Genomic DNA, 13,263 nt, shown 5'->3' on the forward strand with positions numbered 1-13,263 from the left:
AACATAAACACTAACTTTACAACCTTGCCCTTGACAATTCTTTTTTTGTCAAATCCCAACAGCTAATATTTCTACTGCAAACTCATAGCTAGATGCAAAGAGATTGTAGCCTGTCTTCAAGAACAAGATGCAGATCACTTCCAGATTTTCATTTCTTCCTGAGGTCAGAGAACTTACCTAAATTTATCCAGGTGCTCAAACTTTCCAGATCGATACAGTCCATTAGAGGAGGCTGTAGTGGGTTCACAAAGGGTGCTCACCTGCACAATATAGGACTGAGAAAGACTGGGAACGTACGTACAGCCAGCAGTCATAAGGCATCAGACTTTTCCTCAGAGTAGGGTAAAGAGCTGTTCTGTGACATTATGTCAGACATCACTTCAAATGATATTTTTTCAGGCCACTGCTATTTAGTGTTGTGTTTCATATTGATGAATTACTTGGATTTTTGTCTTTAAGTGTTTGTGCCACATTTCATACTCACTACAGGTAACCCCTTCACTATTTTCCTTTTCATTTTGATTATGACTGAGTTATTAGTTGCATTTGCTTCAGAATAAAGTTATTTGGCTGCATTTTTGAGTATCTGGAATCTTACCAGTTCTAGGTATTCGACATATTTCACATTCATCAGATAGAATAATGGAGCTCATTTCTAGATAGAAAAGCATCTCTCCTAAAGCTTTTTAATAACCTTTTGTGGATGCTGTGCTGATCTGTTGTACCAAGAGTTCCTTGGTGGTGGGATGGCATGCCCTGGCATAGCAGCCACTCTCATGTATTTGGCTGGGCTTCATACTATATCTTTCACAGTTACTCCATGACTCTGTAGATAATGATTTCATGGTCAAATTTAAACTCTGCCTTACAAGGATTTTGCCAAGGATTTTGCCTAGCTCTGCAGTAATAGATACTCTTCTGCTTATTTATGGAGGTCTTGAGGCCATGTGGACCCAACAAGAGCCTGCTTATTGGCATGCTGACACATCCAAAACTTGTGCCAGGTCTTTATCCAAGGACACTCCATTCTGGCCTTCAGAACATACTAATTATAAGCAAAAAGGATGATACAGTGCTCCTTTCTTTGCTTGTCAAGAAGCAATCAGACCTTGAGACTGGAGAAGTCAGGTTGAACTAACAGCAATTTCTCCCTCTGGCTACACTCACAGAAGATCTAAATTGTTCCAGGCTGATGGACCACAAATAAGAGACTTGGGGCTTAGAGAAATCTGACAGATGTGTCCCTTTATGGTCAGAGAGTGCCTTATGAATTTGAAAGGCTTCATTGGACATATTTAAGTGGACCAAGAAATATATATGGAAATTATCATCACCCAGAGAGCCTTGTCTTTATTTGTGAATTATCTTCTAACAGTTAAAGATGAAAGAGCAACAGTTCAGCTGAGGGTTTCTGCCAGCAATTTCAGACCTGCAGGCACTGACTGAAAGATATTGTGCCTTTCCTACACTCCCAAAAGTTCAGTAGGGATTTTCTGCCCTGAACACAGACTCCATTCTCCACTTGAATGGTGGTGTCATGCTGGTACATGTCACAGTAAAGCCTACCTGTTCCCCTCTGAAACCCTCAGTTGAAACTGGCTTTTGAGTTGCTATAATTTTCTTAAGGAGAATGACAGACAATTAGGTTTTTAATGACTGAACACCTTTTTATGCTGTCTGTTAAGAGATAATCCTGAGCTCACTTTAACTTCTTCCCTAAAGTTATCCTTATGTAAGGAGATTGATTCTTTTCCCCTTAAAACAGCCTTCAAAAAAAAAAAAACCCTTTGATTTTTGTTTAGACAGAATTAAGCTATTTGTTTTCATGGCAGAAAGATCCCTTCACATGGCTTTCTCAGCTCAGGGACTGTAGGGAAAGCTCTATCATTTTACTCACAGAACACAACATTCTTGTTCCCAAGACACAATCCCATGATGATCAACAATATGGATTTTCATCTTTACCTTTACCAAGCACTACACAATTGCAGACAAAACCAGGTACAATGCAGGTCTTGACAGCATCATTCATTTTTTCTTTTTCCTGGGTCACCAAGACATTTTTTAGATAAGTTGCAAATATAAGACTTGTTCAAATAAGAACTTTACAAGGTCTACAATTTTAGCATTAGGAGTTTCATAGTGATTAGACTTGTACAGACTTCCATCTCTGCAAGATGGAAGTCTGTACAAGTCTAATTACTATGAAACTCCTAATGCTAAAATAGATCTCCTAGCTCTACCGAGGCTTTCAGTTGTATCATTCTTATGTGTAGAGTCTTTTCTTAATTCGTTGTACTCCTGACACACTCTGCACCCTTTAGCAACCACACAAAGGTGAGGAGTATGTTCTAACCGTTCCATGTGAAACATCCAAGCTCTGCCTGCTCAATGCTGTGTAATGAGTATCTGCAAAACATAGTGGAGACCATTTTACTTGTACACAGACTCAAAAAGATCCTTATTGGAACAGCAAACGCATAGTTCTTTGTCGCCTCACGTCAATCCAGTAGCATACATGAGACTTAGCTCTCAGGCAGATATATTCTATTGTGGCTGCACAGAGTATATCAGAAAGCTGATCTGTGGGGCTCAAAGTAACATCAAGAGTACCACCTTAAATACAGATGCTTGGACTGCTCCTCAGTAACACAAGTGCACTTCATTTTTCAAGGACTTGTCTTCACAGAGTGAATGGTCCCAATGGTAGGTGGTATCAATAAAAGCTGGAAGTACTGTGCACTGCAAAAGACAAGAGAGGTTTCAGCACGTCTTAGAAAAAAAGCCAGCAGGACCAGGGAAGTGCTTATGCTCCTGTACTCAGCACTGATGAGGCTGCATCTCAAATACTGTGTTCAGTTTTGAGCCCCTCATTACAAGAAGGACATTGAGGTGCTGGAGTGTGTCCAGAGATGGGTAATGAATCTGGCAAATGGTCTGGAGAGCAAGTGTTATGAGAAGCAGTTGGGAGAGCTGGACTTTTTGTAGTCTGCAGTAGAGAAAGCTGAGGAAAGATATGATCACACTCTACAACCTGAAAGGAGGTTGAAGCAAGATGATCTCCTCTCTCAGGTAAATGACAGAAGAAGAGGAAGAAGCCTCAAGTTGTGCAAGAGGTTTAGGTTGGACATTAGGAACAAAGTCTTCACAGAGAGAGTTGTTAAGCACTGGAACAGGCTGCCCAGAAAGGTGCATAAATATCACCATCCTTGGAGATATTTAAAAGCTGTGCAGATGAGGTGCTGAGGGACATGGTTTACTGGTGACAGTGCTAGGTTAGTGATTGGACTTGATGACCTTGAGGGTCTTTTTCAACTAAAATGATCCTATGATTCTACAAATATGCCAATATTATCACACAAAACCAGTGCCCTGGATGAAAACAAGCACTAATGGTACAATTGTAGATGCTGTGTCATTTTTTGGCAACATTTTAATATTTTCAGTAGTTTACAACTGCTCTAAAGATCAACATGTTTGCACAATATTTCGCCCATCTTTACTATCTGGAAAGATCTTTAACTGAAATTACTATGCCGTTGTTATTGAAATACTAAAAAGATGGAGAGGTATCATAGATTTATAGTTTACTTCATACACTGCAAATGAAAAAGACATCTCTAAGTATATTATACCATGCACAGGAAAAAAAATCTTTTATTAGGTAAGACATAAATTAACTGTCAGTGTATGTCATGGATAGTTTAATTCACAAATGATGGGCAAATTAAACATTCTGAAGGAAGACACTTTCCCAGGGACCAGCACAATGCAATTCACTTTAAAAAATCTATAGAAGGCTTATCCAGTCTTGCTGCCAAAGTCTGGTTTGCTGAAGTTCGAATAAAAAACACATGTAATTGCATTAGAGCAAACAATAGCCTTAAAGTCTGATTTAGTCCAAGCGGGACTACTCGATAAAGACCAAAACGAATGTAATATTATTTGTTTCTCCGAGCCACCTGTCCTTAACGTTAGATCATCTCCTCGGAAAAAACCTCTGAACATACAGCACAGACATGATCTGTTATCTGCAGGGAAAGGTGTTGTTCCCACGGCTCTCAAAGAACAAATTGAGCCTTGTTGTCAGAAGCTCCCCATACAGGGAGCATCATAAAATATCTTCAAACTTATAGATAAGATCTGCTAACTTAAATAACATAGATATACAAGTTCTACTGGTTTGCTTCATGCTCCCAGTCAGACTGGTGTTTCTCAAAATATTATGCAGTACACATACAACGAGTACTGATGAGACCCTGATGCTTCGTGGTGGTGGTTCGAGCTCACTGCAATGTAAGTCCAGTGTAACTCAAGCGTAAACAGTTTGCAGCAGGCTACAAATAGTTATGACTAGGCCCAGCCAGTAGACCTATAACAGGCTTGAATTTAGTCAAGTATGTGGAAAAAAAAAAGTTACAGTTAACATCTTTAAAACATTTATGAAATACTACAAATAATAACAATTCCACAATTGTTAAAGGCTAGGTTTAAAACTCAGATGTGTTATGACTGACTTGCTTTTAGTTAATTCAAGACCACCTAACATCCTTTGCAGTGATAAAAATTTCCTTTCCATGTAATTTTTTCATTTGGAAAATTGGAACTTTTCTGCACAGAAAAATATTTTCATATACCTGGTTATGAATTTACATCCACCCAGTGCTATTTCTAACAATCTAACTTTTCAGTGAGAATTCTTATTCCCGTCCAAGTGATTTCTTTACATTTTTCTTATGTCATTTTGGAAAAGGTAACTGTAACACCAGGAAGCTTTTATCATGCAAAGACAGGCTTTTGCTACAGTAGTCAGACTATTAATTCTTTCCTAGTTTTCTCTTTCATACTACAAGACAAACATTGCTTCACAAAACTTTTGTAAATATTCATGTACACTGAAAACAGTGGAAATGGTACTGTGAATCTTGCAAATTCAACATTGCTTTGCACCTTCAAAGTATTTCACTATCAAGCTATGTCTGAGTTGTCACTTATTAATCAAACTTTTGCAGAAGTAATTTCTTGATATTTTCATATTCAAGTGTGTCCAACTACAAAAACTACTTTCAAAAGATCAGATCATTCCTCCGTATCATTTAATACTTGCTTACCAAAACTTTGTTAGAAAAATAAGAAAATCAAAAAAGGTCAAATATTGTAAAACAATATCACCTGATAAGACTTTGATTTCACACTACTTTCTTAAAAGAGAAAAGCTCTCAGTATGATACCTAGACAAACAAAGAAAGGTTAGGTATGGGGAATTTTTTGCCTGCTAGATCATAACACTGAATATTTAGAAAACTCAAATGTTTAGAAGTTACTACAGCATAGAAATGAGTTAAATTCACTTGTACTTTAAAAGTCCCTTCAGACTTCCCAAAATGGTGTAAACATATACATTCCTTAGTTTATATTAGTTTCTTAGTTTATATTTCCATTACCAAAACAGTTTCACCCTAAATGCTGTTAATAATAAAGTCATATTTATTTAAAAAATAAAACAAGTGTGAAAAGAAGGGGAACTGACCAACTTCGTGTCTGAAATGTTACAGAAGTGCCTCTTTATACTCTGAAGTGACACAAAGATGGAAGGAAACAAAATGTGAAAGAATGAGTGTGAGCAACCCAGCACAAAGAAAGTACAGCAAATGAATCAGAACTAGGAGAGACAGTTTACCAGGTTAAAGCTGTTAGCCCAGATCTCTCAAATTATAAAACTCACCTCAGAAAATCGCTCAGAACCACCCAAACCAACCATACTATTAAAGATTACAAGATCTGTCAGAAGAGACAGAATCTAACTGGCAGTACAAGCTTTCCCCTATCCAAAGTGCAAAAATCTACCAAACATAACTTTTCCTCCAGAACCAAACTTAGACAATTAAGCATTTGGATTAAGCAATCACAATGAACAATCCCCTAAATATTTTTCTTGAAAATATCTTTCACTTCACTTATTTCCAAAAGAAAAAATTCTTTTTAATTCCAAGAGAGAGCATGGAATAATAGTCTCATTATCTTTTGGAAGGACTTTAGAAATTTCCTTTTAGAGATCAAACATCGTAAAAGAATCATAGTACATTTAAAGGCTTAAAATGTCCTTCCATGGCTGTTTATCACAAGATGCCTTCAGCATTATAGCCTGTGCCTTCTTTGAACAGCATATACCCTCTGTATTTTCTTGGGAAGATGAATTTCATCATCTAGGCTTAGGCCCATCTCCAGCTTTTGGTGGGTCACTGCAAAGTCTCTGCTATAGGACGACAATCTTCACAAGCATCTTCACACCACATGGTGAAAGGCCAGGGATGCAATCTACCTGGATTTAATAAAGCCTTCAACACCATTTCCCAAAACATCCTTCTGGAGAAACTGGCTTCCCAAGGCTTGGACACACACATTCTTTGTTGGGTGGAAAACTGGCTGGACGGCCAGAAGAGTGGTGGTGAATGGACTTAAATCCCAGATGGTAGCTGGTCACCTATGGTGTTCGCAGGGCTCAGTCTTGGGGCCTGTTCTGTTTATCAATGATCTGGAGGAGGGGATCAAGTGCATACTCAGTCAGTTTGCAGATGACATCAAGCTGGGCGGGTGTGTAGACTTGCTTGAGGTCAGGAAGGGTCTTCAGAGGGACCTGGACAGACAATTGATGGGCTGCGGCCAGTTGTACAACATGGTTCAACAAGGTTCAACAAGGCTAAGCGCTGGGTGCTGCACTTGGGCCACAACTTGATACAACACTACACGTTTGGGGCAGAGTGACCAGAGAGCTGTTTGGAGGAAAAGCATCGGCAGGTGTTGGTCAACAGCTGGCTGAACATGAGTCAGCAGTGTGCCCAGGCAGCCAAGAAGGCCAATGGCATCCTGGCTTGTATCAGAAATAACGTGGACCAAGGAAGTGATTGAAGTCTTGTTCTTGGTGCTGGTGAAGCCGTACCTCAAATTCTGTGTTCAGTTTTGGGCCCTCACTACAAGAAGGACATTGAAGTGCTGGATCATGTCCAAAGATGGGTACAGAAGCTGGCAAAGGGTCTGGAGAACAAAATTTATGAGGACCTGCTAAGGGAGCTGGGGACGTTTAGCCTGGAGAAAAGGAGGCTGAGGGGAGATATGATCATTCTCTACAACTACCATAAAGGAGGGTGTAGCAAGGTGGTGGCTGGTCTCCTCTCCCAAATAACAAGACAAGAGGAAATGGTCTCAGGTTGTACCAGTGGAGGTTGGACATTGGTAAGCACTGCTTTACGCAAAACGTTGTTAAACACTGGAACAGGCTGCCCAGGGAGGAGGCAGAATCACTATCCCTGGAAATATTTAAAGGACGTGTAGGTGAAGTGCTTAGGAACATGGGTTAGCAGTGGGCTTGGCAGTGTTAGCTTAGTGGTTGGACTTGATTATCTTAAAAGTCTTTTCTAATCAAAATTATTCTATGACTCTATAATGTGTTTTAGCATATGCTCTTTATGTGACTCTATCTCCAGCTCTTTATAATTAACTTAATTAGAATGAATATTAAAGAAACTTTAGCAGTATAGACACTTAATATAAGGTGCCAGCAATTTCACATGACTTGTAGCCAGAGGCAAATGTGTGACTCATATGTCCAAACTTCTCTAAGGATGTGGAAGAGGCATATAATAGGTAACTGAAATCACATTCTTAGAGACTTATTAATACTTTTCTCCATTGTTCAACTTTATGGGAAACTTGGGACAAGAACAAGTTAAAACTCATGGGAAATGTGGAAATGTACTCAATAATGAGGATTCTCCTTTCCCCCCACTTCTTTCCTCTCTGGCTCAGCAATCACCCTTTCATGTGCTCTTCTGCTTTCTGACTATTGTCCCCAGTCCCTACTCCTCTCTTATTATGTGTCACAGGTAAGAGGAACAGACTGATATGTTCCAAATTATATTTGGATATCTGATCAGCAGAACTGATGAACACTTTTAAGCTATAAAATAGTTCCAAAACTAAAAGCAAAAACTTTAGTTTCAGTAATTTTGGCATAAAATAAATGAAATAAATGTATTTGAATAAAAAGTCAATCAGAATGTCTCAAACTATATCAAAGGCCACATCTAGTGCTCTGAGCCTCTCTGATTAGCTTTCATAAATTAAATTACATTATCTGTGTTTAGTTATCTGTGGTTGTTTTAGATAAAATATTCCAAGATTTTTGATCTGCAGTGTTAATAGTGTTGTTTAGTGCAGATAGTAGAGATAACACATATAATAAATTGTGAGAGGAAAAACTTTCCAGACAAACTGCAAATTTATTTGGGATAAATAAGAAAGAAATCTGTGGGTTTTTCTAAATCCATTTTGAAACTTCTGAGGTGGCTGCCTTTTGTGTTTTTAAACAACTCTAATAATTCAGATCTCAGCTTACACAGATACATTATACTCTTTCTTACCAATATAACTGTAACATTCATCCTGAAAAATTATCTGTATTAATCTAGGTTCAGTTTAATTAAAATTACAGCAACAATCAAGTAAAAAAAAACAAAACCAAAGCCAGACTTTGAAATGTATTCAAAATATTAGGGCCAGACTTTGGTATCATCAGTGAGTAGTATGTTATGCTGTAAACAGTCTCAAAATACTTCACAAACATCACCTAGTACAAGTATAGCTGGCAAGACATGGGCTAAATAGGACTTTCTAATTTGCTGAAATGACTAGTGATGAGAACTCAATTGTTTCTGTATTTATGGAGCTAAGTGATAAAATAATGCTGCTTTCTTTCATTATCAGTGTAAAATAAAGGTCATCAGCTGGTTATGAAGATCAAGACCTAAAGGAGACTATTATATGAGCTCCCAGAAAATCCTATTCATCTATATTCATACCTGAACTTTGCCTGCACACATTGCATTGATGAATATTAGTATATTAGGCAGACAAACATCAGCAGCTCAACACGGTCAGTAGTTTTGAGTTTCATTACTGAACAAAACATCTTGCAAGCAAATTGATTTCATTAGCATATTCAAACCACTGACTGGCTCAATCTGAAGGTCATTTAAATTTCTTTGAAATCTGAGACAAAATTATAGTTTTTCAATCTCACATAACATTTAAAATGCATGATTCTTTAGGAAAGTATTTCATAACTCACTAAAAATTTAATCCATATGACTCAATTAATCATTGTCAAGCAGTGTTAAACCCGAAAAGTGCCCCCTTTCAGTCAAAGAATAATCATCATGGTAGAGCACTACTTCACCTTTCAGTATCTCTTTTCATCTAAACATATTGTCATCATCCACGAAGGTATTGTCTCCATTTTATGGGTGAGGAAACTAATGTATTAAGTGCTCACCCAAGGGAATACGAAAGCAGTGAACCTAGGGACAACAGCCTGATCTATCAATGACATTTTGATTAATGCTTCACGTATAAAACTGTACTGCTTTTAAGTGTACTCCTGAGCCATGAGGGAAAGCCTGAAACATCTCACCAGACAGACATAAGGACTCAGAAATTCCACTTGCACTTTCATGAGTGCATCCAAGTGCAAAGGGCCATACTTGTCCATCTTCCAAATTCAGAAGCCACTGTCCAAGGTCTGAGCTGATTCAGTCTCAATACAAGTTGACAGCTAAGAAATCATCATCTCATGTCAAATAAAGACATGACTGAGGGTTAGGAAGAGGACATTTTCTGATTTTTTTTAGGGTGAGAAGCAAAATTGTCTCATTCATATACATTCTCTTAAAATATTAGGTAAAAGTTAGAAAGTGGGAACCTTCCCAAAGCAAAATAAAGGTAAATTCAAACAACAACAGTGTATTATAACAGCAAGTATCATAACAACAACAGTAAGTATCATAAACAATTTGCATGGGACCAGAATAATTACTTATTTTTTGAAAGCCTTCAGATGTGTTCCTTTCTCCTCAAGGCAAGTATTTTAATGCTTCTCATCAGAATTGTATCTACAGAACTTTCATAACATCACTGTTCTGCTAACTAGGACTTCATTCTCTTTCTAAAGCACCCTACCACACAGGAACTGTGCTTTCAGAAACCATGTTAGGAGGTAGGCACAACACTGCTTTGAAATTTCCTTTTAAATCACAGCATTGCATTTTAATTTGACAGCATACACATGTAACACATGACAAGAAGCTTCTCACCATACCACCAGCTGTTCTGGCTTGAAGGAGCAAATATTTAAATACAATACTATGTCATTTTCCAAACAAGCACAACCCAAACATGTATGTGAAAAGGCAGAAGCAGAAGAAGGAAGTCCTTCTGCTTCCTTACAGAGAATTACAGGAAGCAAGTGAAATCCTAAGTTTAGCTAAACAGATTTTGGACCTTTGAAATCTCCTCTTTCTTCCCATGCAAGGAAGCCCTATAGGGAAAGCAGCAGTAGGCTGTGGGTAGGGAGTGTGATTCTCAACATGGCTCAATTATGGGTGACATCCTCTGTTTCGTACTATACCTGAAGATGCTGTGCAATGTGGTGACCTTCCTCTTGCTCCGCTACCGTCAGGAAGAATTAGTTGGTCAGTCTTCAGCTCCCCCTGAGGCCATCAGCCAGCCTGTGGGGCCAGCAGGCATTAGAAGGGCATCAGCGTAAGACACGGCCACCCTGGAATTCTAATATTTCACATGCAAGGTGCAGATAACTTTGTAGGAATCTCCTCTTAGAAGGAGACTTCTTCCCCTTCAGGGCAGCCAAACACTCCCCAGTTTGTTATTCCCCAGTGCTTGCAGAAGCCCCACAAGGACCCTAAAGAATCCTCTCAGGTAACACCCTTTTCCTTAACCTGTGAGGCCATGCTCATCTTGGGCCTGCATAGTGTCTCAGGAGCTGGGCTTTTAAAGAAGTCTCTGTTAAGGCATTTTTGCATAAGATTCGTTGTCAGGTAATCCCATGATATGGAGCACAATACACAAAACCTAGGGATTTTAAACATAATTTTCTCTGTGCATCCCTTCCTATGAGGGGAAAGAGTTTACCATTGCAAAATTCCACTATTCACCACTGCTGCCTTCCTTATATAGCAAGGATAGGGTAGGGGAGGAACAGGGTACACAAGCTAACCACAATTCTCTGCAGCTTTTACACCATTTACTACAGTACTGCAGCGGATGAGGGGAAATGAGGAAGTTATTGTAAGGAAGACATACAACTCTTGCAACAACTTAACAAGAAGAAATACAAATAATATTCTTCATAAATCACTGCCATACTTTCAGGTTTCCTTTACAAGAGTAATTATTATCCATGTGTGATGCTGAATGATAAGTAAGTAATACAGAGAATTCTGTGCAGACTAGACTCTACAATAAGGCTATACACAAGGAAGTACTCCATGGGCCTGGAGAAAGGGTGTGAATATACAGACATCAAAGAAATTCCTTATCTACATAACATAGCCTAGGAAGAGCACTAGCAGAATTCCTCCCCCTCCTCTCCTCACCCCAGCCCCATCGCCATTCATATCAGCACAAATGAGTACTTTCAGGAGCAAAGGGAAAGCAAGGGATACAGTTTGGAAACAATATCTTTTGAGTTTGGTGTGTCCTTGAGTTCTATGCTGATAATGGTGCCATATCTCCACCACCATATTTTAAAATATATTTACATTTGTGGACCTCAACAGTTCAAGTGAAGAATAAGAAAAAAGGAAAACAAAGACAGGGTAAAAAAGAAAAAGCTATATTATCCTACAAAACTTAGTCTAGCTGAGTACATCTTACCAACACCCTTTGGTTGACCAAACAGGTAAGGAATTTTTTCCCTTTCCCAGCACAATGTTACTTGTCTTTGTTTCCTCTTTTCAGACTGCTTCCCCCAGCTGCCTGGAACCAGGCACAATTTCCTTTTCTAAACTCCCTCCAACTACTCAGTAAACTCAATCACATGGTGCAAAATCACTTCCATTGGAGGATGCCACCTTTTTCTTGTTGTCGAGTAAAACTTAAAACTACAAGTTGAACAAAAATATATTTTAAAAAAGGCTGGCATGTCTGGAAGAAAGCCAGTTTTATCACAATATGTTCAGAGATTAGGTACAATTTAACCTTTTCATATCATAGTAATACCATAGTATTTCAATTATTTTAACATTAATTTTATAAACAATAAGTTGATATCTTCCAGAACTTCCCTTTGGATTGTCTCAGATTGACTAAATAGCTGCCTTTATCCTAGGAAAGAGGCTTCATTAGATCTGAATAAACGTCATCTTTTGATTTTCATTCTTGTTGGAACTGTTTCAAAAAGCTGGCAAACTACCTGACTGCTCTTTGCCAGAGAGTAGGCAGGTGCCTGCCCCTATTTGCACCTTGTACCCCAACACAGAGAGAAAGGAACACAAAATCAGATCACTTGTCTCTATTTCAGCACACGGAGATGTGATGACTTTTCCAAATGCCTAAGAAAAATAACATTTGACTTTTTTAACACCCTCTGCTGATGTGATTTACAGCTATTGTTATTCTGCTATACAGCTTTCATGCAGATCATTGGTTGAGCAATCTGAATGATGAATCAAGTCCTAACAATAAATTTTACCACTCTCGGTGATTGTTTTATACTAGCCTGAAACAAATTACCTTTGAGTTCACAAAAGCTTTAACAGAGAAATCTAACTACAAAATATGACATGATAGAAAAGCATAGGTTGCTACTAATGCCTATGATAACCTATTGTCTCCACATAACAAACACAGTACCTGAGCGGAAGATTTCCACAAAGCCATCTCTTAATCTTTCTCTAAATCCAACACTCAGACTCATCTTCATGTTTGCAAAACATAACCACTTGTTCTTTTTCCCCCAAACCGTTGAAAACACGTCCATATCATCTACAGAATATTCTTCTAAATGAATAGCTGGATGTATTCCGAATAGCAAGTCATTTTTCAAGAGGCAACAAACTTTATATAGAGAATAAATAAATTTATAAAATGAATACTTCATATCTAAAGAGAGAACTAATTGATATTACTAAGTGCCTCCACCTGTTAGAGGATTTTATTAATAGCTTAGCTTTAAATAATCATTCTTAGGTAAAGATTGCTTATTTAATTTTCACTATTTGCTCCATGATTAAAACTTATATAAGCCAGTAAAAAAAGACATTAGCTGTTGTCTGTTTCAAAAGTATTACCTTTACAGTGGAAGATACTATAGGGATATTATAAAGGAGGTATATGTTTGCACAAAACTCTGCCATAAAAGAGGTAGGCAAGAAATCATTTTATTCTGAGTTTAGATTTAAACACATAAAT

Source organism: Colius striatus, chromosome 1, assembly GCF_028858725.1.
Source record: "Colius striatus isolate bColStr4 chromosome 1, bColStr4.1.hap1, whole genome shotgun sequence".
Taxonomy (NCBI): Eukaryota; Metazoa; Chordata; class Aves; order Coliiformes; family Coliidae; genus Colius; species Colius striatus.